Below are 26,729 nucleotides of genomic sequence, written 5' to 3' on the forward strand. Positions count from 1 at the left end.
TTCAGGTCATCTTCCGAATTGCAATATTAGATTTAGCTTAGGAAAAAATTAATTCTGCTGGATCGTATAAATCCATGATTGCATTGAAGCTATGAGAGGGGTTTCCAACTTCATAAAGTTACAATTGTATAGAAGTAGGAATATTCACTTTACCACCTCCTTGCTGCTCCCCGTGCCATTGCCTTCCTTGGTCCACAGACTGTCTTCGTTTACTTGTCTTCAGCGATGGCAACACATGAACAATCACTGGTTGTAGCGGTGGTTTTTCGACATCACTGAATCATTTTCCAGTTCCAAAAAATAAAAACTACACGTAATGCAAAAATTCTTATTTAAACAATAGTCTGTTTTCTGCTATCACATTATCTTTAAAGGAGCATTTAAGGTAAAAGCAACGCTTCAAGACTGGATATTCATCTTGTATCAGGTAGTAATGTCAGCATTTGTGTGGCGGGTATGGAGAAGTGTGGCAAGTGGCGGGTATATAGAAGTGTGGCAAGTACCGGTGTCCAGAATGAATGGGCTGTTTACACAAGCAGATTGGCAGCACTAAAGAACTGCTGATCAGCTACTTGTTTGCCAATTGGCAGCCATTTAATAGCCTGTTGACACAAGCTCACTCGGCTTCAGATGTTTACTGAACGATCTAATAGATCTGTAATAGATCGCTCAGTGCACATAGGCTGCCATTGTTCTCGGCAGCACCAGATCCTGTTTACACAGCACAACACGCTGCCGAGAACGATTATCTTTTGTGCAGCACAAAAGAGCGTTTTACCCAGAACAGTAAATGCAGTGTCTATCTTTATCAGTCCTGCCTTCTGTGTCCCTGTATACGTTTCGTTACGGCCTTTCCAATAATCATCAGAATTACGTAGCGTTTGGTATTGATGGATGTTGTGCCTGCTCATCCCGGGAATAAGCGTGCGGAATATAAACATTGATTTCCTTGCTCAGTCACAAATCATTTCATCTTCTCCAGAACTAATATAGAACATTGTGATGTAGTGTGCTGAGATATCACGCCGCGATGCAGGTAGCATTCTGCTTTACAATTGCTTTATTCCAGAGCGCAATAAATTCTTAGATTTGTCATCTGACTCCAGGACTCTCCTTCCCGTCCTGAATTACCATTGATTGCTTATTGATCCGCTTGCGTTCTTAGCTGATTACTTGTGCATTGTCAATTAGCTGATTTTTTTTTTTTGTATTTGTTCTTGCTTTTTTTTTCCAGAACGTATTTGTATTGTTATTCGATATTTAATCCTTCTATTATGTCTTTTCACTGAACACCATAAGGTGTGCGATCATCTTGAGACTTGTTTCCCGGACGTGTCTCAAAGCTTCTGAGACCATAGATAATGTTATTGATGACAGGTAGCACATTGCACTACCAACGTTCAATTACTGCTTTATATTGCTTGACTTTATCTCTAAATTATTCTTTTTGACAAATCCATACATCAGCCAAACAATTACTATTCATGAAACCGTATTGTAAAAGTTTAGGGTCTCCTAAGGGTTCATTTCCCACTTTGTGCATATTCTGTGAATTTTCTTCCGAAAATTTGCAGCGTCAAATCTTCAGTTTCTTTCCGTAGCAGCAGTGTTAATGAGACTGATTATGAGATGCGTAAAAAAATCTGCAGTGTAATTGTACTACGGTGCTTATTTTCAATCCCATTTTCATGTAATTTCACTGCTTCATGCTCCCAGACTGTATCCGCAGTACAGCGACCATACTCTATGGGCCCATACTTTATCTCCAGGAACATTGAGATTTTTTTTTTATTATATTATTATATAACCTTTAAGGATAAAAAACAGTTTTTTTTGCCATACTACATTAGATTTTGTAATATGGACATACTCTTCTCTGGATGCATTTCCCCCTAAGGGACAATACGTTGTTGCTCGGACATACCTCTGGCAGCATAATAATGCCCCAACTCCTGTCCTCAAGGCCCACCAATGGGTCATGTTTACTGGATTTTCTTAATATTCCCAGGTGGTAGAATTACTGCCTGTGCAGGTGATGCAGTTATCACCTGGGAAATACTAAGGAGATCCTGAAAACATGACCTGTTGGTGGCTCTTGAGGACTGGAGTTGGGGAACACTGCTCTACATTGTCTCATATGGACAATTGTGCCACCGAACAGGATCAGAGCAGACGTAGGGTTGTTTGAGTGGGTGATTTTTTTGCAATCTAAATCAGAGTGACAAGACCACATTGAGTCATGTCTCCAGTCACATAAGACATTGTTCCAAGTAGGAATAAGTAGGTTCTCTGCACTACTGACGAAAATCCAAAGGAAGATTCCAGGAGACAAAATTGGTAGCGATGCAGTTTACTATCAACACGTTTCAAAGTCATCTGACTTCTTCATCAGGAAAAAAACTGTTTGTGGGGGAGTTTTCCTGAAGAAGTTGGATGACTTCAAAACGCGTTGATAGTAAACCGCATCGCTGCCAACTTTATCTCCTGGAATCTTCGCTTGGCTTTCCATTGGCGTCAAAGAGTACCCACTTATTCCTACTCGGCACTTTAGCAGTTTTCTTACCTGTTGGGCTTCAGTAGCTCTTGTTGAGTCCCTTCTATCGTTGTGTCTTACTCAACCGAACCAGGCGAGCGTCTCCTTTCACCTTACTGCCCTTGATCATCAGGTAAGACCCTATTGTGCATTTTTATTCCCTAGTCTTTGCTACATAAAACATTGTTCGGTACATGCAGACTGTAGGATCTAGAGTCACATACACAGATTGTACAGAAGTGTATTAATAAGGCTCATCTACCTTCAAGGAAAGCAAGTGACATGTATGGGGTTAACCCCTCCGACCACCCTTGGATTGCACATGTTGGGTAATGTAGTACAGAGGGGACAGAATTGTGTAATTCCTTTCTATTGAACACTGCAGGCTGGCGTTAGATGGAGAAGGTGTGTGTGACAGCATCTTGTCATGCCCCGCAGAGCGTGTTTACATGTACTCCGCTATCATCCTGGGTTTTCAGTGTTCAGTCTTTACTGAATCGCTGCAGCTGTTTATAAATCTTCCCCCTACGCTGTCAGTGCTTGGCTCATTGTTTCTGCAATTATTCTACCTCGTCCTGTGCGCTTTGTGATTGTGAAAGGAATGCAAAATCCCAGTCTTGTTTTTTTTCACTACCACATTTATAGCCAATTTTCATAAACCGTATAATCACATCAGCAGGCGGGCACCCTGTCACTCTCAATCAATCTCGCTATCATTGCTAGATGTGCCTATGCTGCAGCGGATAGTTTTTTTCTTTTGTTTATCGCAACATTTTTAGTGTTAATTAGATGGTAACAAAGCTTAGGAGACCATGCATTTACCTGTTATTGGTGGTGTATGTTGGGAAGATGCAGTAGCATATGGTCTCCTATAGGTCCTGTTGTATAAGAGAATAAGAAGGAACGAAAAAAAGTGTGTAACTATAATATATGTGTGTGTGTATATATATGTATATGTGTAAAAAAATATATATATATATATATATATATATATATATATATATATACAGTGGTGGCCAAAAGTATTGGCACCCCTGCAATTCTGTCAGATAATACTCTGTTTCTTCCTGAAAATGATTGCAATCACAAATTCTTTGGTATTATCTTCATTTCATTTGTCTTCAATGAAAAAACACAAAAAGAATTGTCCTAAAGCCAAATTGGATACAATTCCACACCAAACCTAAAAAAGGGGGTGGACAAAAGTATTGGCACCCTTTGAAAAATCATGTGATGCTTCTCTAATTCGTGTAATTAACAGCACCTGTAACTTACCTGTGGCACCTAACAGGTGTTGGCAATAACTAAATCACTCTTGCTGCCAGTTAACATGGATTAAAGTTGACTCAACCTCTGTCCTGTGTCCTTGTGTGGACCACATTGAGCATGGAGAAAAGAAAGAAGACCAAAGAACTGTCTGAGGACTTGAGAAACCAAATTGTGAGGAAGCATGAGCAATCTCAAGGCTACAAGTCCATCTCCAAAGACCTGAATGTTCCTGTGTCTTCCGTGCGCAGTGCCATCAAGAAGTTTAAAGCCCATGGCACTGTGGCTAACCTCCCTAGATGTGGACGGAAAAGAAAAATTGACGAGAGATTTCAACGCAAGATTGTGCGGTTGGTGGATAAAGAACCTCGACTAACATCCAAACAAGTTCAAGCTGCCCTGCAGTCCAAGGGTACAACAATGTCAACCCGTACTATCCGTCGGCGTCTGAATGAAAAGGGACTGTATGGCAGGATACCCAGGAAGACCCCACTTCTTACCCCGAGACATAAAAAAGCCAGGCTGGAGTTTGCCAAAACTTACCTGAGAAAGCCTAAAATGTTTTGGAAGAATGTTCTCTGGTCAGATGAGACAAAAGTAGAGCTTTTTGGGAAAAAGCATCAACATAGAGTGTACAGGAAAAAAAAAAAAAAGGCATTCAAGGAAAAGAACACTGTCCCTACAGTCAAACATGACGGAGGTTCCCTGATGTTTTGGGGTTGCTTTGCTGCCTCTGGCACTGGACTGCTTGACCGTGTGCATGGCATTATGAAGTCTGAAGACTTCCAACAAATTTTGCAGCATAATGTAGGGCCCAGTGTGAGAAAGCTGGGTCTCCCTCAGAGGTCATGGGTCTTCCAGCAGGACAATGACCCAAAACACACTTCCAAAAGCACTATAAAATGCTTTGAGAGAAAGCACTGGAGACTTCTAAGGTGGCCAGCAATGAGTCCAGACCTGAATCCCATAGAACACCTGTGGAGAGATCTCAAAATGGCAGTTTGGAGAAGGCACCCTTCAAATATCAGGGACCTGGAGCAGTTTGCCAAAGAAGAATGGACTACAATTCCAGCAGAACATTGTAAGAAACTCATTGATGGTTACCGGAAGCGGTTGTTCGCAGTTATTTTGGCTAAAGGTTGTGCAACCAAGTATTAGGCTGAGGGTGCCAGTACTTTTGTCTGGCCCATTTTTGGAGTTTTGTGTGAAATGATCAGTGATTTGATTTTTGCTTCAATATCTGACATGAAATCAGAATAAACCTTTCCCGTTTTAGGTCAATTAGGATTACTATAATGTTTAATATTTGCCAAATGCCAGAATGATAGAGAGAGAGAATGTTTTAAGGCATTTTTATTACTTACTGCAAAGTCAAAAATTAATTTCATTAGTATTTGGTACCATTGTAAACTGAATGACTTGGGTCAAATGTTTGGGATATCCTTTCACAAGCTTCTCACAATAGTTGGTCGCAATTTGGGCCCATTCCTCCTGACAACAATGGTGTAACTGATCCAGGTTTGCAGGTCCCCTTGCTCGCACCTGCCTTTTCAGCTTTGCCCATAAATTTTCAATAGGATTGAGATCAGGGCTTTGTGATGGCCACTCCAAAGCATTGACTTTGTTATTCTTAAGCCACTTTGTTACCATTTTGGCAGTATGCTTCGGGTCATTGTCCATTTGGAAGACCCATTTCCGCCCAAACTTTAACTTCCTGGCTGATGTCTTGAGATGTTGCTTCAGTATTGCCACATAATCTTCTTTTCTCATGATGCCATCTATTTTGTGAAGTGCACCAGTCCCTCCTGCAGAAAAAACAACCCCACAATATGATGCTGCCACCCCCGTGTTTCACAGTTGGGATGGTGTTCTTAGGCTTCCAAGCTTCTCCCTTTTTCCTCCAAACGTAACGATGGTCATTATGCCCAAAAAGTTCAATTTTAGTTTCATCAGACGACAGGACATGTCTCCAAAAATTAAGGTCTTTGTTCCTGTGTGCATTTGCAAACATTAATCTGGCTTTTTTATGTTTCTTTTGGAGTAATAGCTTCTTCCTGGCAGAGTGGCCTTTCAGCCCATGTTGATACAGTACTTGTTTCACTGTGGATATTGACACAATCTTACCAGCTTCCGCCATCATCTTCACAAGGTCTGTTGCTTTTGTCCTTGGGTTGATATAAACATGTCAGACCAAAGCACGTTCATCTCTGGGACGCAGAACCCATCTCCTTCCTGAGCGGTATGATGGCTGGACATTCTGTCTTTCTCATTATTCTGGCATTTGGCAAATATTAAAAATTACCTCTGCCAGGTACACTTTGGGAGCCTTTGCCAGCATATATGCCATATATAATGCTCACACTCAAGGGCCCCAATTATTCAATGCAAATCTGGCATAAAACGATATAAACTGTCTTAAAATGTTTGCACAACACAGAGTTGCTCAAGAATTTAGCAACTTTTATCTTTTTCACGTCGGTTTCGGCAAGCTCTGCCAAAATGTGTGGAGCTACGACAGTGCGTGGTGACCCTCGCTAGTCTAATTCACAAGCTGTGGTGTACTTTATGGCATAAACCTTACTCCAATCCCTGACTGAAGTTAGATTTGTGGCGAGATGCACAGAGGCGCACTCCAATTTTAAGCGATGCCTAATTCATAATGGATCAGGCACATCTGACTCCAGCACCCTCCTTCATTAAGACCAGCTGGAACCATATACCCTTTATTACGCAGAGATCTTCTACACTTGCACCCCTTGGTGCACCATGTGATGCACTGCTGTCTACACCTGTCAGTCACATTGTTACTGCACGTCCTAACTAATCTTACTGTCAGTCACTGACAGAAATTCCAAAAGTGACGATCTGGAAGGGTACAGGGCGATGATGCTCCATTCGTCAATTCGTAAGTAGTCCTGGAAAGTAGCTTCCATTTCTGAGTGGATTTACCAAATCTCTTTGTGCCTATTTTTATTTTTAGCGTTAAATGTGTTACAGTATAAAATTATAAAATGGCACAATAATGGAGGCCACATGGTTTAGCGCTTGAAGATCCGAAGCACAATTTAAGTGGTCCCCCAATACACAATGGCACTGATTCATCAAACATTTTGTTCCAGAATTTTGGCGTAAAACAGTGTAAAATGTAAAAAAAATTCTGCAACTTTTAGCATTTTTAAACCAGCTTAGACAATTTTTTGAAAAGTTGGTGGAGATTAGTGGGAACGCGGCCGTGACCTAAATTATGACTGATATGTACAGTAAATTATTTTCGCCACCATACAGTAGCTGAGAAATGCACTAAGCTTAAGAGGCGCACCTTACTCCAGCACACCCTTCACCAAGTTTGCCATGCAAAGTGCCAGTCTTGATAAATCAGGTCCATTAATCTATAACTGAAGTTTAAAATTGAATGATACATCTAGAATTAACTGTTGTCAAGATGGCACATGTCATGGTACACTGTATGCTGTGCCGGCATCCAACTGAAAAGGACATGGAGAAATATTGTCAAAAGAAACCGGTCAGTCGGGTATGGACAGCCTTTTACTGAGAAGACAATTCACATTGTTGGCTGAGAACAACTAACAGCAGCTCTTCACACAATGCTGCTTCTTACTGTCCTTTTCAGTAGGAAGCTAGCATGCAGTACAGTCTCTCATTACAGTGTCAGTTAATGCTATTACTCCCATTAAAAAGGCACCTTATTGCTTGTACAGATATGTCCTACCTTAACTTTTCTTGGCTTGTATTAAGTTAAGACCCCTTTAAATGGTCCAATAATCAGCCAAATGAACATTTACAAGAACATTTATCTTCTGTCTTGGAATCATGGCCATGATCACCTAACAAACAAGCAAACACTTGTACATTGGCTGATTACATCTTTTACGACGGCCTAAAATATACCGTTGGCGGCAGCACATCTTGTGTGTGAACATCGTTGTCTGCAGCACATCTCCTGTGTGAACAGGGAATCTGCCAATAATATTCAAACTATAAGGGGACCAGACGATCGACTTTGCATGTTGACGATCGACTTTGCATGTTGACTATCGACTTTGCATGTTGACCGTCTGCTTTCCTTCACAACTGAAATTTGCTTGTGTAAAGCCTCTTTTATACAATTTGTCATTCTATTACCGCAATACAGTGACTGTGACCGCGATCCAGTAAGGAGCCTATGGATGATGCAGCCATTGCACATACATTTTTGTCATGTTTGTTGAACATCTTGCTTAAAGGGAATTTGTCATCACAAAATGACTGTACAAACCAAATACAGTTGCTTGGTGCACCCTTGGCGTGGCCAAACAGTTCAATGCATCGTCCCAGCTACATGTTTTCCAGCTTTTTTTCTACCACAATAGATGGAAAACATATAGGTAGGAAAGTGCACTTGAGCACCTTTTGCTTGGTTGGAACAGTCATTTTGTGCTCCATTTAATACATCTTGGGATATGTTAGTTTTAGAGACTAGCTCCAAAAGGTTTTCTTTCATTTTTGGAAATAAAATATTCTTTGGCATTCTTTTTTGATATGGAAAAGTCCGTTTAAGGGAAAGCCAAATCTGTAAGATGAAAATTTGAATAAATCTAAAAAAAAATATTAAAGTTTGGAGTTTTTCTGGCTCTCATTAAAAAAAAAAAAGTTTATTGCACTAGATCATTGGATTAGAAAAATATCCAGAAAAAAGTACCTGACTTATAAAAGAATTTAATGAATTGAATTGGGACATTAATTGACCTTAAATCTTCCAATCAAGGCATATCAAACCCAGTAGCAACTATGCAGTTCATTAAGTCTACTTGGTTGGCTGGAAGTACAGTATCTACCGAATTAATCTGCCAGCAAAACCAATGGAAGAAAATTCCTAACATGATTAAATATGACATTCTTGGTTCACTTGGCAAAAGAAAAAGGGGAAATGTAAAATGTTTGATGTCTTTTTATTTCCTTCTAAATATAGATTGCACGGAGTCTAAAAGAAATAAATGAAATGTTTAAACTAATAACCTATTAGCATCTGAGACGACATGGCCTGAAAATATATATAGCACAGAGCCTTAGCTTCCCCCCTCAGAGTAGAAGGAACATTTAATTCCGCTTCGAGTTTGGCCATGTGAGTCCTCTACCCATCTCCTACCAATTTCGTAGCCTCGTTAATGCTTTTTTTAATCTCTTATTCTCAAAAATAATCAAATATTAAACAGGTTTCAATTTTTAAAAAAAATAATGTCCCAATAATTGTTAAATGGTAAGCTAACCTTAAATGCCCTGATCCACCGGTCACCACTCTGGATCTAGGTGCTCCAATCCACTGACTGCTGCTCTGGACTTAGATGACCTAATCCACTGGTTGCCACCCTGGATCTAGATGCTGCAATCCACTGACTGCCCCTCTTGCCCTAGATGGCCCGATCCACTGGTTGCCGCTCTGCTTCTAGATGCTCTAAACCACTGGTTGCCGCTCTGGTTCTAGATGCTCTGATCCACTGGTTGCCGCTATGGTTCTAGATGCTCTGATCCACTGGTTGCTGCTCTGGTTCTAGATGCTCTGATCCACTGGTTGCCGCTCTGGTTCTAGATGCTCTGATCCACTGGTTGCCGCTCTGGTTCTAGATGCTCTGATCCACTGGTTGCCGCTCTGTTTCTAGATGCTCTGATCCACTGGTTGCCGCTCTGGTTCTAGATGCTCTGATCCACTGGTTGCTGCTCTGGTTCTAGATGCTCTGATCCACTGGTTGCTGCTCTGGTCCTAGATGCTCTGATCCACTGGTTGCCGCTCTGGTACTAGATGCTCTGATCCACTGGTTGCTGCTCTGGTCCTAGAATTCAGGGCTGTGGAGTCGGGATCAGTATAAAATGGACTGACTCCAACTCCTAAAATTATATAATAAATTGGGTACAGTAGGTTCAATGCAGTTTGTGAGGAATATTTTTCCATAAGAATTTGGGAGAGTTATGAAATGTCCTATAAATGTCTGTCCTATTCCTGATCTAAGGGTCTAGACTTTTAGCTGAGATGAATCCGTGCTACAGTAAATTTATCACTTAAACATGAGCCATGTATGAGGGAGTCGGAGTCAGTGTCATGGAAATTGATGAGTCGGAGGTTTGGCTTACCGACTCCACAGCCTTGTCCTAGATGCCCTCATCTACTGGTGTCCGCTCTGGTCCTAGATGCTGTGATCCACTAGTTGCCACTCTAGTGCTATGCATTGGAGAAGGGAGCCATATTATCTACAGGTGCATCTAACTAAATTAGAATATCATCAAAAAGTTAATTTATTTCAGTTCTTCAATTCAAAAAGTGAAACTCATATATTATATAGAGTCATTACAAACAGAGTGATCTATTTCAAGTGTTTATTTCTGTTAATGTTGATGATTATGGCTTACAGCCAATGAAAACACAAGTCATTATCTCAGTAAATTAAAATAATTAACAAAAAACACCTGCAAAGTCTTCCTAAGCGTTTAAAAAGGTCCCTTAGTCTGTTTCAGTAGGCTCCACAATCATGGGGAAGACTGCTGACTTGACAGTTGCTTATTATTCCCCCCAAACCTCGCCTATATGGTTAATTATCATCCCCCTCCCCTGTGACGTGCAGGGAAGGGGGGGAATATGATAATTAAGCATATAGGCGGGTATTTGGGGGGAATAATAAGCACATAGGCGGGGATTGCTTGGCGTCCCCAGGACGCTAAGCCTGTACAAAATAGAACTGATTAAAGTGCTTTTCACTGCAATCAAACCTCTACTATAGGCCATACAGGTATGTATAGATTTACTTTTCTGTACCCTGGATGGCCATAGTAGAGGTCTGATAACTCCAAAGTGGTGACAGATTCCCTTTAAGCTAGCAATACACCTTAAAAAGCTGAACATAAGAAAAGAAGTGTAATTTCAGCTCACCCTTTTATGAAGACAGAATCCACGGTCTAATGAGCCAGGCTTTGCACAGAATGAAAGGAAACACTTGGGCTAACATATCAAGAGACTCACGAATCAGTGGTGACGACACAAACCAGTTCACCACTCATGATCGTGAGCAAAGCATTGCCTACGCAGGGAATGGAATGAAAACACGCGAAATAGAGTACAAATGGCATAAAAACATTGAAGTTTATTAGTCGATTACAAATATATAAAAGTGATGATACACAATATATAAACAAATATAATTATGCAGACAATGGGTGAATCTTAGATCACAGGATGAAAAAAAGGGAATGGTCCCCCTAACATCTTCAGAGTCTCCCATTTATAAATTGCATTGGTGCAAGTAAATTCCGTACAGGGAGAAATCAGGCGGGAGAGAGGAGACCAGAGGGACAAGTAGAGAAAGAAAAGACATAGAAGACGGTGGAGTCACAGAGAGCTCATACAGTCATGACCTCGACGCACGTTTCGCGTTAAGCTTTATCAAGAGCCACGTGCCTCTTGATAAAGCTTAACACGAAACGCGCGTCGAGGTCCCTGGTGGATGTCCTTTGTTTGCCCCTCTGTGCCCTATCTGTCTGTGTGAACTACCAGTCTACCTGGTGAGTGCCCTGACTCATTTTTTACTCCGACTTTGCGGTGCTGCATGTAGGGGGTACTCTATCCCTCACACTTGATCATGACTGTATGAGCTCTCTGTGACTCCACCGTCTTCTATGTCTTTTCTTTCTCTACTTGTCCCTCTGGTCTCCTCTCTCCCGCCTGATTTCTCCCTGTACGGAATTTACTTGCACCAATGCAATTTATAAATGGGAGACTCTGAAGATGTTAGGGGGACCATTCCCTTTTTTTCATCCTGTGATCTAAGATTCACCCATTGTCTGCATAATTATATTTGTTTATATATTGTGTATCATCACTTTTATATATTTGTAATCGACTAATAAACTTCAATGTTTTTCTGCCATTTGTACTCTATTTCGCGTGTTTTCATTTGCACAGAATGAAGCAGGCAGCCACTCCCAGATGATGTATAAAGGATTAAACCTGCATTCATTCCAAGGCAGTTGCGTACTGCCAATTGTGGCAGGCCACGGCACTGTTATGGGGCCCATGAGCCCGGGGGTCCCCGAAGCAGCGGAGGAACGAGGAGGATAGGTGAGTATTGTATTTACGGGGGAAGTGGAGGCTGCGGCGGAGGAGCGGGCACACGCAGTAACCGGCTGCTGCGGCTACCACGTGTGCCCGCTGCTAAAGGGTAATGAATATTCTCCGCTACCATGGGCATGGAGAAAAAAGAATATTCATTCTTTTTAGTAGTGGGCACAGAGGAGCGCTGAGCCGCGGCTCCTGCTGATAGTGCCCGCTACTAAAGAGAATGCATATTAACTTTTCTCCATGCCCATAGTCCCGGTGTGGAGAGGAATGAATATGCTTGCAGCTCACATCAGCGTCTGAGAGCGTGCGCTCCTCAGATGCTTACATGAGCTGCTAGCAGACAGGATGCAGCCCTGGACCAGAGGTGAGGAAGGTGAGTGTAAGTGTTTATTTGCTTTATTTGTGCAGTGATGGGGCCCTACATACCAGGATTGGGGGATGAGGGGGCCATACATACCAGGATTGGTGGATGAGGGATGCCATGCCTACCAGGATTGGGGGATGAGGGGTGCCATGCCTACCAGGATTGGGGGATGAGAGGTGCCATGCATACCAGGATTGGGGGATGAGAGGGGGCCACACATGCCAGGATTGGGGGATGAGGAAGCCAAGCATACCAGGATTGGGGGATGAGGGGTGCCACACATACCAGGATTGGTGATGAGGGTGCCATATATACCAGGATGGGGAAAATTACCAGTAGCTGCTGCATTTCCCACCCTAGGCTTATATTCGAGTCCATGCTTTTTCCCAGTTTTTTGTGGTAAAATTAGGGGCCTCGGCTTATATTCGGGACGCCTTATTTAAAATATACGGTATTTTAAAATCAGTGAGTATATGGTGCCCATAATACTGCAGGACTGTGGGGTGCATTATGCTATATAGGGGCTGCATTTTACCCTATGGTGTGTGTAATATACTATATGGAGGATTATGGGGGGCGCATTATACTATATGGAGGATTATGGGGGGCGCATTATACTATATGGAGGATTATGGGGGGCGCATTATACTATATGGAGGATTATGGGTGGCATATTATACTATATGGAAGGCTATGTGGGGCCATTATTATATTTTGAGGGCTATGTGGGGGGCCATTATACTGTATGAAAGCAATTATACAGTGTGAAGGTTAGTGCGGGCCATTATCCTGTATGTAGGCCCATTATACTGTATGGAGAGCTGTGTGGGAGTCACAGTTGGGGGTCATACTGTGTTGGGGTCACCATACTTTGCCTTGGGAGTTGAGGTGGGGTACAGTAGGGTCATTATACTGTATATGTGGAGGAATGCACCATGGGGGTATCATATTGTGTTTATTATTATAAATTCTAATATTATTATTGAAACTTAGGATGAGGGCTGGATACATTTTTTTTTTCTACCTTAAAAAGCTGCCAACCGAATATGCATTTGACCGACCATTATCTATCCCGCCTCCCCCATACACATGAACAATCTGCTTGGCTGAGAATTCATGTGCTCGTTATGGGGACAGCGGAGTTAAGTTGGCCACGCCAGTCTTAATGAAGGGCGCGCTGGAGTGAGATGGCCAGAATTCATTAAGAGGTGCTTGCCACTTAATGAATTCTGTGGCATATCAGGGACTGGAGTAGCATTTCTGGCTTAAGAAACGTCTGCACTTTTATTGAATTTGACAGTTGGGCGTAACCATGCCTGGTCCATCCTTGGATCCGCCCAAGCTCTGCCCATTTTGGCGGCGCTGCTTCAAACTGTCAGGAAAACGGCAAAAGTTGCAAAATTTTAGCACAGCTCTGCGTTGTGCAAAAATGTTGCAACTTTGCAAAGCTTTTATGGCAGTTTTCTGGGGTAAAAGCTTTGATGCATCGGACCCTAAGTAGCCAACCCTTATAGGTGAGGGCCCAATACACTTAACACTTTTGGTCATTCCCATAGAAATCTGTGTGTTTACCTGACTTTAGTCTAATGTGCATGGGGCCTTAAGCTGCCGTCAGGCGCCTCTACCCGTGAGTTATCTCTCGTGAGAGCAATAGAATCGGGTGTTTGAATTAAAGCAGCCTGTTCCTTATCTCTCAACATCATCTACACTGCTCAAAAAAACAAAGGGAACACTTAAACAACAGAATATAACTCCAAGTAAATCAAACTTCTGTGAAATCTAACTGTCCACTTAGGAAGCAACACTGATTGACAATCAATTTCACATGCTGTTGTGCAAATGGAATAGACAATAGATGGAAATTATTGGCAATTATCAAGACACCCTCAGTAAAGGAGTGGTTCTGCAGGTGGGGACCACAGACCACATCTCGGTACCAATGCTTTCTGGCTGATGTTTTGGTCACTTTTGAATGTTGGTTGTGCTTTCACACTCGTGGTAGCATGAAACGGACTCTACAACCCACAGAAGTTGCTCAGGTAGTGCAGCTCATCCAGGATGGCACATCGATGCGAGCTGTGGCAAGAAGGTTTGCTGTGTCTGTCAGCGTAGTGTCCAGAAGCTGGAGGCGCTACCAGGAGACAGGCCAGTACACCTGGAGACATGGAGAGGGCCTTAGGAGGGCAACAACCCAGCACCAGGACCACTACCTCCGCTTTTGTGCAAGGAGGAACAGGAGGAGCCCTGCCAGAACCCTGCAAAACGACCTCCAGCAGGCCACAAATGTTCATGTGTCTACACAAACGGTCAGAAACTGACTCCATGAGAGTGGTATGAGGGCCCGACGTCCACAGATGGGGGTTGTGATCACAGCCCCACACCGTGCAGGCGCCCTGTGCTCTTAACAGATGAAAGCAGATTCACACTGAGCACATGTGACAGACGTGACAGAGTATGGAGACGCCGTGGAGAGCGATCTGCTGCCTGCAACATCCTTCAGCATGACCGGTTTGGCAGTGGGTCAGTAATGGTGTGGGGTGGCATTTCTTTGGAGGGCCGTACAGCCCTCCATGTGCTCGCCAGAGGTAGTCTGACTGCCATTAGGTACCGAGATGAGATCCTCAGACCCCTTGTGAGACCATATGCTGGTGCAGTTGGCCCTGGGTTCCTCCTAATGCAGGACAATGCCAGATCTCATGTGGCTGGAGTGTGTCAGCAAGATGAAGGCATTGAAGCTATGGACTGGCCCACCCATTCCCCAGACCTGAATCCGATTGAGCACATCTGGGACATCATGTCTCGCTCCATCCACCAACGTCACGTTGCACCACAGACTGTCCAGGAGTTGGCGGATGCTTTAGTCCAGGTCTGGGAGGAGATCCCACAGGAGACCATCCGCAACCTCATCAGGAGCATGCCCAGGCATTGTAGGGAGGTCATACAGGCACGTGGAGGCCACACACAATACTGAGCCTCATTTTGATTGTTTTAAGAACATTACATCAAAGTTGGATCAGCCTGTAGTGTGTTTTTCCACTTTAATTTTGGGGGTGACTCCAAATCCAGGCCTCCATTGGTTAATAAATTTGATTTCCATTGATGATTTTTGTGTGATTTTGTTGTCAGCACATTCAACTTTGTACACAACAAAGTATTCAATGAGAATATTTCATTCATTCAGATCTAGGATGTGTTATTTGAGTGTTCCCTTTATTTTTTTGAGCAGTGTATTTGGGGAGGGTAGAGAGGCCCCAATACATATTAGGTGACCGGCTGGACCAGCGAAATCAGTGGCTGTAATATAATATGTATGTGCGCTTCTAAAGGGGTTCCTAAAATAGAGAAAAAAAGGTCTGCTTCCTTAAGACAGAAACAGCACCACTCTTGTCCATGGGCTGTATTTGGTATTGCAGCCTGATAAATTCTAATAGGGCGTAGAGACAATGCTAGAAATTGCTTCTTTTTCTAGGCAGCACAACTTGATGGGCCGTGTATAATCTTGCATTACAGCTCCGCTCCTTTCATGTGAATCAGAATGAGCTTCATACTCCATGTTCTTTCAATAACAGTGAAAAATCGCTCTGGGCGTCCTGGTTTCCCCGTATTGTTTTGTGTGAGAGCGCATGATAAGCCTGGTGGTCTCCTCAGCGTCTGATACATTGTAAGGCCAGTGCTGTGTGTTTTGGCCCCTGATAGGTTGTATGTATTTCAATCTCCATTTAATATTGTGCTGTGACGTCCCACTGTGGCCATATCCAGCAAAGTGCAGGAAGGCAGAAAAGCATTTTCTCACTTCCCATTTTTCAAGTTAGGTTAAGAATTCCATCAAAATCTCTTATTTGTTATTTACTGTTCTAAAAATCTTGTCCCCGATTCATCAAGACCGGTGGTTTTCATGCCGGTCTTGATGAGGGGGCGTGATGGAGTGCGATCCTCCTGATTCATTAACAGGCGCACACTTTTAATGAATCAGGCGAGGCGCGAAGTGGTGTCCTTGCTGGAGTAAGATTTGTGGCTTAACAAATGCCGCCTCTTCTCATGAATTTCATGAGCGATTGACGCCAGGCCCCCTCACTTCCCCATCCCACTCCAGCTCCTCCCACATTGTTGTGGGCAAAATAATGACTTAAAAATGCTAAAAGTTGCTACATTTTTGTGTAACCTCACGTTGCACAGAAAAGTTGCGTCTTTTCAAAACTTTGTATGCCAGAATCGTGGCTGAAAAGCTTTGATGAATTGGATCCATTGAGAATATGGATGAAAGAAATACTGTAAACACTTTTATTATGTATTTCTACCCATTTTGATGGTAAAGGTGATATGTCGCCAGATTTCACAATGCAAATTACATTAAAGGAGCAACCAGACCTGCTAACACTTGTCGGTTTACTGTGAAAATCCATATAACCCTGGCTCTATAATCTTTTTTGAAAGTTTTCCCCCTTATTATTACAATGATCATTTTATAAGTTCAGGTCTAACTGGACTCTTAAAATGCTGATTTTAATTTGAGAGTTATGCAGCCATTTACGTTGCTACACATTTTTTTTTCTTCGTCAAGAAACGATGGAATCCTTGGCGGAGGCTTCACCAATGGAGACCTCAACCTCTGTGGATCCAGTTCAAGCGCTTTTGTTGGTAGGCTCTGAAAGCGATCACTGAGCTGTCTAGATGTCACAGGACTGGTATAGCCTGTGATTGGTTGTCGTGGTCAGGTGATTAGAACAGCATGTGGTCAGATTTTTCTCTGATGCGCTGTTCCACTCACTTTACCACTGCAGCCGATCACAGGCTATAGCGGCCTGCTCTGGATCTTAGGGGTTGACAGGAGGGGAGCATACCTCCATTTGTTATTCATGAGGAACCCCAACAAATAATGTAAAAAAAAAACTAAAGACTTGTGATCATATGCAGTGCGACTCTGAAACCGGCTCGCGTACACCCGGCTTCAGTGGATCGATGCAGTGGAGGAAAAAAGCCGCTCGCTTGCGTGAGGTATGTATAGCGCTGGCAATGACACTAGCGTTTGTTGTAAGCCATGTTATCACTCGACAGGGGTGTGATAACATGCTAAGTGGGCCGATTAGTCTGGGGACACTGGCGCCCCTACGACTAGTCAAAGCCCTCATTTACACATCATAAACGGACTTTAGAAATTCTTTTAGGGCTGCACGGTGGCTCAGTGGTTAGCACTGCAGCCTTGCAGCGCTGCGGTCCTGGGTTCAAATCCCACCAAGGACAACATCTGTAAGTTTTCCCCGTGTTTCCGTGGGTTTCCTCCAGGTTCTCCAGTTTCCTCCCACATTCCAAAGACATACTGATAGGGAATCTAGATTGTGAGCCCCAATGGGGACAGTGCCGATAATGTCTGTAAAGTGCTGTGGAATCAATGGAGCTATATAAGTGAATAAAGTAAATAAATATCTGTTTGTTTGAGTATTGTAATCCAGGGACTGTTAGGAAGGGTAGTTACACATGCAGGCAGTGCTGGTGGTTCTGGGGGCATGGGGAACCTGACAGGTTCCCTTTTAAAGTTACTTTCTTTTCTACACTCTAGTCTAGACCATTCATGTCAAACTCTGGACCCTGGGCCAAATCTGGTCCCCTGCTTGATTAGATTTGGCCCGTGACACCAGAACCACCACCCCTATGTGGAGCCATTATTCTGTATGGAGGACTATGTGGGCCCATCATTCTGTATGGAGGACTATGTGGGGCCCATCATTCTGTATGGAGGACTATGTGGGGCCCATCATTCTGTATGGAGGACTATGTGGGGCCCATTATTCTGTATGGAGGACTATGTGGGGCCATTATTCTGTATGGAGGACTTTGTGGGACCCATTATTCTGTATGGAGGACTATGTGGGGCCCATTATTCTGTATGGAGGACTATGTGGGGCCGATTATACTGTATGGAGCTCTGTGTGGGGCCCATTATTCTGTATATAGGACTATGTGGGGCCCATTATACAGTATAGAGGACTATGTGGGGCTATTATTCTGTATGGAGGACTATGTGGGGCCCATTATACAGTATGGAGGACTATGTGGGCCCATTATTCTGTATGGAGGGCTATGTGGGGCCCATTATTCTGTATAGAGGACTATGTGGGCCCATTATTCTGTATGGAGGACTATGTGGGGCCCATTATTCTGTATGTAGAAATATGTGGGGCCATTATACTGTATGGAGGACTATGTGGGGCCCATTATTCTGTATGGAGGACTATGTGGGGCTCATTATTCTGTATGGAGAACTATGTGGGGCCATTATTCTGTATGGAGGACTATGTGGGGCCCATTATTCTGTATACTGGTTGGCCCACGACTTTGTCCAAGTTTTTCATTTTGGCCCTCTGTGTATTTGAGTTTGACATCCCTGCTCTAGAGGTATCTAGATTTTCTACAAAGTGATTTAGAGATGCAGTGCAACCTCAAATAAAAGCAGGTAACTAGTGGGCGTTGTATCAATGGCTGCCTTTGTGTCTAATGTTATTTTATTTAATGTTGCCTAAATAGCACCAACATATTGTGCAACAATGTACAGGGATTGTGACAATTCACATCAGGGAATTCGCTTTACAGAGGTGCAGATGTATTAAGAGGTTTATTCCTCCATCTACCTTGCTCTGGACTAACATATTAGACTGTGGGTTACACCCACCAATACTCACTGGTTTGGCCGACAAACTAATGTATATGGGGATGCCGGCCAACTTATTGTCGGTGGAGAGGTCAGTCGGGCATACCTGATTTTGGACTGCTGATCGTATTGCTCTCATAGATAAGGCAACGGGGGAGAGATCTGCCTGTGGCTTTTTCTTGGAGGAAACAGGAGCGTTCGGCCAGATTAGTATTCCTGTGTATGGGGGAGCCGGGGGAGATGGCTGCCAGATGAACGATCGGCTAATGTGTCATTCTGCTGACAGCCATCTGATGTATATTGTTGGCTTAAAACTGGCGAGCAAAATGCTGATTTTAGTAAATACCCCGTTGTCGGTTACCTCTTTGGTAGCCCTATTGGTTATCACTAGTGTTGAGCGAGTATGTTCTGTCCGAGTATGCTCGGGCCGAGCACCGAGTATTTATAGCTGCTCGGTGATATGGTTGAATCGCTCCCATGTGCATGATTTGCGACTGTTTGACAGTTTTATTACATGTGAGGAATGTATATTTCTTACACATTCCTCACATGTAATAAAGCTGCCAAACAGTTGCAAATCATGCACACGGGAGTGATTCAAACATATCACCGAGCAGCTGTAAATACTCAGAGCTCGGCCCGAGCATACTCTGACAGAACATACTCACTCAACACTAGTTATCACCCATCAATTAGCTTTCAAGCAATGGCTGATAGAAAGATTATCTGTACAATGTGACTCTTTTCTTTTTAAAGAAAGGTAATTGAGAGCTGTACTGTGTGTGATTTCTAACAGTAGGTTATGTTCCCTCGGAATATATTTACTGCGGACCTCCGGCAGTATTTATCGCTGCGAGAAGCATTGCAAAGAGTGAAACACCTACATCCGCAGCATAAATTGACATGTTGCAGATCTTAAGCCCACAGCTCTTGCCATTTTACGCTGTAGATATTTTTCACAGCATGTGCATGAGATTGCATTGGATGTCCATTTTTTCCACGCATGTTAAAAAATGGACTGATTTTCATTAGTATGTTGGATCAGATTTTCATCAGTGTATGGTCAGCGTGTCCATTTTTACCATCAGTGTATGGTCAGCGTGTCCATTTTTACCATCAGTGTATGGTCAGCGTGTCCATTTTTACAATCAGTGTACGGTCAGCGTGTCCATTTTTTACCATCAGTGTGTCCATTTTTACCATCAGTGTACGGTCGGCGTGTGTCAGTTTCTACCATCCGTGTACGGTCAGTGTGTGTCAGTTTCTACCATCAGTGTACAGTCAGCTTGTGTCAGTTTCTGCCATCAGTGTACGGTCGGCGTATGTCAGTTTCTACCATCCGTGTACGGTCAGCGTGTGTCAGTTTCTACCATCCGTGTACGGTCAGCGTGTGTCAGTTTCTGCCATCAGTGTACGGTCAGTGTCAGTTTCTACCATCAGTGTGCGGTCAGCGTGTGTCAGTTTCTGCCATCAGTGTACGGTCAGTGTGTCAGTTTCTGCCATCAGTGTACGGTCAGCGTGTGTCAGTTTCCGCCATCAGTGTACAGTGTGTCAGTTTTTACCATCAGTGTACAGTCAGTGTGTCAGTTTCTGCCATCAGTGTACGGTCAGCGTGTGTCAGTTTCCGCCATCAGTGTACAGTCAGCGTGTGTCAGTTTCTACCATCAGTGTACAGTCAGCGTGTGTCAGTTTCTACCATCAGTGTACGGTCAGCGTGTGTCAGTTTCTGCCATCAGTGTACCGTCAGCGTGTGTCAGTTTCTACCATCAGTGTACGGTCAGCGTGTGTCAGTTTCTGCCATCAGTGTACGGTCAGCGTATGTCAGTTTCTGCCATCAGTGTACGGTCAGCGTGTGTCAGTTTCTGCCATCAGTGTACGGTCAGCGTGTGTCAGTTTCTGCCATCAGTGTACGGTCAGCGTGTGTCAGTTTCTGCCATCAGTGTACGGTCAGCGTGTGTCAGTTTCTGCCATCAGTGTACGGTCAGCGTGTGTCCGTTTCTACCATCAGTTTTTTATCAGTGATTTTCTCTTTATCAAGAAAAAAATTGCAAACTTCATTGATGCACAGCACATAAATGACATCCGTCACGGACCCATGGATTTTATGGATGATTTTGGTCCGGTCAAAAATGGAAATGTTGCTGGAATTTTTTTGCACACACTTAGTTGTGTGAACAGTGCTATAAACTATAATGGGTACAGGATCTATATGTGAAAAATACGGAAAGAATATGTATGTGAAAAACAGACGTCTGAATGAGACCTTGGGAGTAAAAAATACACTCTTTACAGAAGCTGCGCTACATCTGTCCGTTCATTGTGTCTGCTATTACTATATCAGGTCTATTGATATGATTAGACTGAGCTGCAATACCAGACACAACCTGTATTCAGGTGTGGCGCTTTAATGATAACGATCCTAAGTTCTTGATGACCTAATATTATTATTTATATAGCACCATTGATTCCATGGTGCTGAACATGAGGAGGGGTTACATACAAAATACCGATATCACTTACAGTAACAAACTAACAATGATAGACTGATACAGAGGGAGAGGACCCTGCCCTTGCGGGCTGACATTCTACAGGAACGGTTGATGTAGGCTTTGTATTGCACAGTTATTATTTGTGTGTGGCGACAGTGATGCAGTTTATTATTTTTCACTTACATTACAATTTGTATTTTTTAAAGATTTTTCTTATAAACTAATCATTTTGCGCATTATTGTGTCTCTCTTGCTTCTTGAAAAAGAAGTCACCTTCCCATCACCCTCTTTCTTGCTTAACCATCTTTTCAGTAGTCGCAGATACATTCGTTTTTTTTTTTTTGTGCAAAAAGATAAAAGAAGGTGACAGATAACAAGACTCTTTCTGTCTGGGAACCTAGTCATTGCTCTTAACAAGCAGATACTTTTACACAGCATTGTCCATATTAACGCTTGTTATGTGCCAGTAAATATACTTAACTTCCAGACTGTTTTATAGAAAATTTCAGATCAAAGTACTGGAGGAGAACAATAGTCTTCTGTAGATTATGTGCAATGCTCAGGACGCTATTACTGGTCGGCTAACCTTTCCTTCCACTATACCAAAGATTACATTTTACACTCTATCACAGAAGATAACAAAAAAAAATCCCCCCAGCTCCAACGTAATCCATGACGTTCTCATGATGTCGATTCAGTACTGCAACCTATGGAGCGTCGTTCTGCGAACGATGTTTCATAAGTCACTGCCGGTCATGTCTCATGAGCGATGACGTCAATAATTCAGTAATGTCTTCGCTCGTGAGACATGACCGGGAGTGACCTATGGTTGCAGTACAGAATCTGAGTTGCCGGCTCCCACGAGACACGGCGACTCTGAACAGCGGGGACATCAGTAACTACACCGCTCATCAGAGTCGCCGAGTCTCATGGAGGCCAGCGTGACTCGGCAACTCTGATAAGCGGTTTAGTTACTGATTTCACCGCTGTTCAGAGCCGCCGGGTCTCTCGGCAGCCAGCAGCTCTGGTTCTGGATGGATTACATCGTAGCTGCGGGGATTATTTTTTATTAATAAATTGGTGACATTACAAAGCTGACATCAACCCGATAAAATCATTACCCCGATTGCCACCACACCAGGGCAATGGGAAGACCCAAGGCGAAGTGCCAGGATTGGTGTATCTGTGATGCACCAGTTATAGGGCCGCTGCTGGCTGGTATTTTTAGGCTGGAAGAGCCCAATAACTAGGGATCTTCCCAGCCTGATCATATAAGGCCGCAGCTGTTTGCTTTACCTTGGCTGGTTATGAAAAATAGGAGGGACCCCTAAGGCTAAACACCCTTTAGTGCCACATGAAAAGCATTAAAGGGTGAAAGTTTTTTATATGTAGAGAGCTTGTAACATTAAATATCTATCGGACATCTATCTATCAATCATTCTATCTATTCAATTCTATCAATCCTATTCATATCTTCTCAGGGTTCTGGCTGTGAATTTACTGTACTTGTATGGAGACACGGGGGTCAGCTGGCCCGAGTGTCTTTAGAAAGACCACATGGACCAGGGCTCATCCCACTGAACGCCCGCTCTCTTTTGCCGTGGGCAGAACACTACTCAGACAACACGTGCTGAGGGTAAAACAGTGTGGCAATAATTTATTTAACCACCAACAAACAATAACATATAGAACAGTCCCACAAATACCCAATGTGGTGCAAATTATAGAGCCTTAACCTTCCACTGACTCACCGGGATTAGCGCAGCTGTGACTTCAGGGCTTCCAGGGCCGACTACCCCCACCAGTGGCACCCTGCTTTTGGCAGGCACCCACAGAGAGGTAGTAACGAAAAGCTTAGGAAGCTAACCGAGAGCAGTGAGGTGGTATGTGGCCAGGTGACCTGATTGTCCCAACCTGGATTCTTTCAGACGTCTCTGAAAGTTCAGCGATGGTCAGTAGATCAGATCCGTGTTCTTCCAGCTGAGGCCGTGGTCCGCCAAGCTGACATCTTGTACAGTCACATCTGTGTCCTTCTTGATGGAGCCATGGTTTCCTGTTAGCTGTCCTTTAGTGTGTTCCTGGCTGCATTCTGTCAAGTTACTCTGATACAGAGGCATTTACCCTTTTATATAGTTCACAACGGTCCTTCAAACCATCATCCACAGGTCAGTGGGAAGGTGAGGTTAACTCGCATTGTTTGAGTATTCATAGTTTATCCTTCAATGTTTGCAAGTCAACAAACTGCATGGCCTGATAAATTTGTAATCAACATATTAGCAGACATCATTGTCCAGTGACCCTGCCTCCCTATTTTGCAAAGATAACAGTACAATAAACTGTAGAAGCTGATATAAGAGGTCGATAACAGCTATTCAGCAATTTACAAATATCAATTCAACCTACAAGAAGAATCAACATTTAGTCGTGTATAATAAACACACGTTTATCATACACAATGTTTCTTGACCAACCGAAGAAAGAAAAATACAAATTCAATAGTCAATAATTCAAACAATAGTCCATGATTCTGGACCTATGGAATTATGTCTGATATAATTAAGAATAAATGCAGTGTCGTCACAAATTCGCTGATGAAATTTCTGGTTTCCTTGGATATCTGTGCGTAAAAATTTCGCAGCATACGCATGGTCTGTGTGCCATGTGATTTTTTTTTTTCTCATTGAATAACATTGGTCAGAGTGCAGTCCGATGTTTTCTCGCATTGCCCTCATCCGATTTGTATGCTCGTGTGAGCAAGCCCTAAGACCAAGTGTTTAGGGGGATCCTTTTAATAGTAATTCTGAATTTGCTGCTTTAAAATTTGGGTCTGGTGCCTTACTGATTGGCAAACCACCAACCACCCTCGCCATACTCCTAATTCTCATTTTGGACCACCAAAAAAAGTGTACTGCATATCATGGGTTAATCCCATCATTAGAAGTTATCACCTATCCCAAGGATAGGTTCCAACTTGTGGATCATTAACTGTTGCAACCCCCCACAGATTCCGAGAAGGGGGCTTCGAATTGCCCCATCGGAACAAGGCAGTTGCCATGTATGTGTTGTTGCATAGTCAATATGTTTTTTTTAAAAAAAAAAATACAGTAAATTCAACCATGAATGGATGAGGTGGTGCTCACCATCACTTCATCCTTTCTCTGTGGGACTTTCAAAAACAGCCAAATAACCTTATTTTGGGATCTTAAACAGTTTTGCAGAGAATAAATGGACAAAACTTGGGGTAAAAATAAAGAGCAAATACCCTATTGTGAGTAAATAAAAAGTAATCGTACATGTAAATAAGATGGGGAACGTAATTTACGCCATTTTGATTAAAAAGTGTAAAACCCATCCCACCACAACAAGGTGTACCCAATCATGATGTTCCCTTACTCTAATAGCTCATCTATGTGCCAGCAGGCCTCAAAATACGGGGGGCAGGACCAACAATTCTACACAGAATGAATGGAGATTTTCAGCGCCCCCTTCTTGGGAATGATGAGTCACAGGGGTTGGACCCCCACTAATCTACAAGTTATCACACATACTTTGAGTAGGCGATAACTTTTAGTGATGGGAATAACCCTTTGAGTCTAAGGCCCCATTTTGGGCTACTGTTTAATTTTGATAGTCACTAGTATAACTGTATAAAGGGATCACTTTGATGCTTTAAAGCATTGTCCAATAGTGAACATTGTGCGTCAAACATCTTTCAGTGATTTAAGAATATAAAAGCATTACTTGTTGATCTTCTTCCTCTCGAGCTCTTCTCGAGCTCTTCTCGAGCTCTTCTCGAGCTCTTCTCGAGCTCTTCTCGAGCTCTTCTCCAGCTCTTCTCCAGCTCTTCTCCAGCTCTTCTCCAGCTCTTCTCCAGCTCTTCTCCAGCTCTTCTCCAGCTCTTCTCCAGCTCTTCTCCAGCTCTTCTCCAGCTCTTCTCCAGCTCTTCTCCAGCTCTTCTCCAGCTCTTCTCCAGCTCTTCTCCAGCTCTTCTCCAGCTCTTCTCCAGCTCTTCTCCAGCTCTTCTCCAGCTCTTCTCCAGCTCTTCTCCAGCTCTTCCCCAGCTCTTCCCCAGCTCTTCTCCAGCTCCTATGGTTTCCGGGTTCCCCACCGGTCTCTACCTCCTGGTTCCTATCTTGACACACAAGAAATGATAGGGGATGATGCTTAGTTGATCCTCTAGCTGAGACTTGTCCCCACTGTAGACATTAAGGGATATTTTCCTGCATTTCCTATGTGTCCCGATAGGACCAGGAAGAAGAGACCGGCCGGGCACCCAAACAGCATGGGATTGGGATTTGTGGCTTTGATATGTGGAGGTAGTTGGTGATCCCTTGACAGTAAGTGGTATTTGTATCGGTTGCCTGGGGCGGCTTGCCAGTAATGCATTCCTATAATTATGGCTGGAAATGCCTCCACTTCTTGTAAGAATCACAATCTATTTTTTTCCAAATCCATCTAATGAATTGCTTGTTGCCATTCGACTAGTGCATTCCAGGAAGCCACTTGAGAGCTGGAAAAGTGATTTCTGTCATTTTCTTCTCCGTCGTGTTGCTATTCCTATATTTCTAGTGAGATAATGCAAAGCTGAAATGAGCAGCTTCCCCTCTTCCCGCACATTAGCGCCTGACAAACACCGTGCGAGTCAATGAACTCCTGTTTTAAACACTTTCATTGTCTTGCTCGTCGTCTTCATGTAGCTGTCATCTGTCTGCAACATTTTAAAGAACCATGTCAAATGGAAATGACAGCTTGCTTTATGGAAGTCTCTTATCCGTTCATGCTCGGACAATTTGACAGCAAACCGTTTCACGGCATCCATGTCAGTCATATCTGACGATATTTTATGGAGGCAATTAAGTGTTGCCTCTTGACACGATGAAAAAGTTAAAAAGGAATAAGTGAAGGTGTTTAGAGTTAAAATAGTAGTATGTCGTGGTGCTTAATAGACGTCATTCCAGGCTGATGGCTCAGTGGAACGTCCCGAGCGTGCCGAGCTAATGATCCATGTAATGCGCACTCCTCCAAGTCCTTTCCATTAAGGCCAATGGTATTTGTTAATGCTGCTGGTTATGCGAGTGTAAACAGTCTCCAGAAAATGCTTCTGTTCATCTGTGACGGTATAAACCGTGTCGGGCCGAGCACTCATGGAATGACGGCTAGAAATGTGCAGCTTGTTTATATCTTTGATCCTTGTGTTCTGCCTCTGGATTTAAGCACCAAAAAAATCCTTGTTCCTGTGCCATGTGTACTTGCCTAGTATCTAGCGCCTGAAGGCTGTTAAGGCTCCTTTCGATGCCTTCTTCTAAGTAGGACTCTCGTTTGTACAT

The 26,729-nt window shown here is 43.2% G+C and overlaps 1 protein-coding gene across 6 annotated transcripts in view; it reads left to right on the forward strand.

Annotated features, from left to right (window-relative positions):
• Positions 1-26,729, forward strand: part of NBEA (neurobeachin) — a 786,732-nt gene that overhangs the window by 171,274 nt on the left and 588,729 nt on the right. The gene's annotated exons all lie outside the window — the stretch shown is intronic.

The sequence above is a fragment of the Phyllobates terribilis genome, unplaced genomic scaffold (assembly GCF_046119375.1).
Source record: "Phyllobates terribilis strain yellow unplaced genomic scaffold, ASM4611937v1 Scaffold_2__4_contigs__length_985480577, whole genome shotgun sequence".
Classification (NCBI taxonomy): Eukaryota; Metazoa; Chordata; class Amphibia; order Anura; family Dendrobatidae; genus Phyllobates; species Phyllobates terribilis.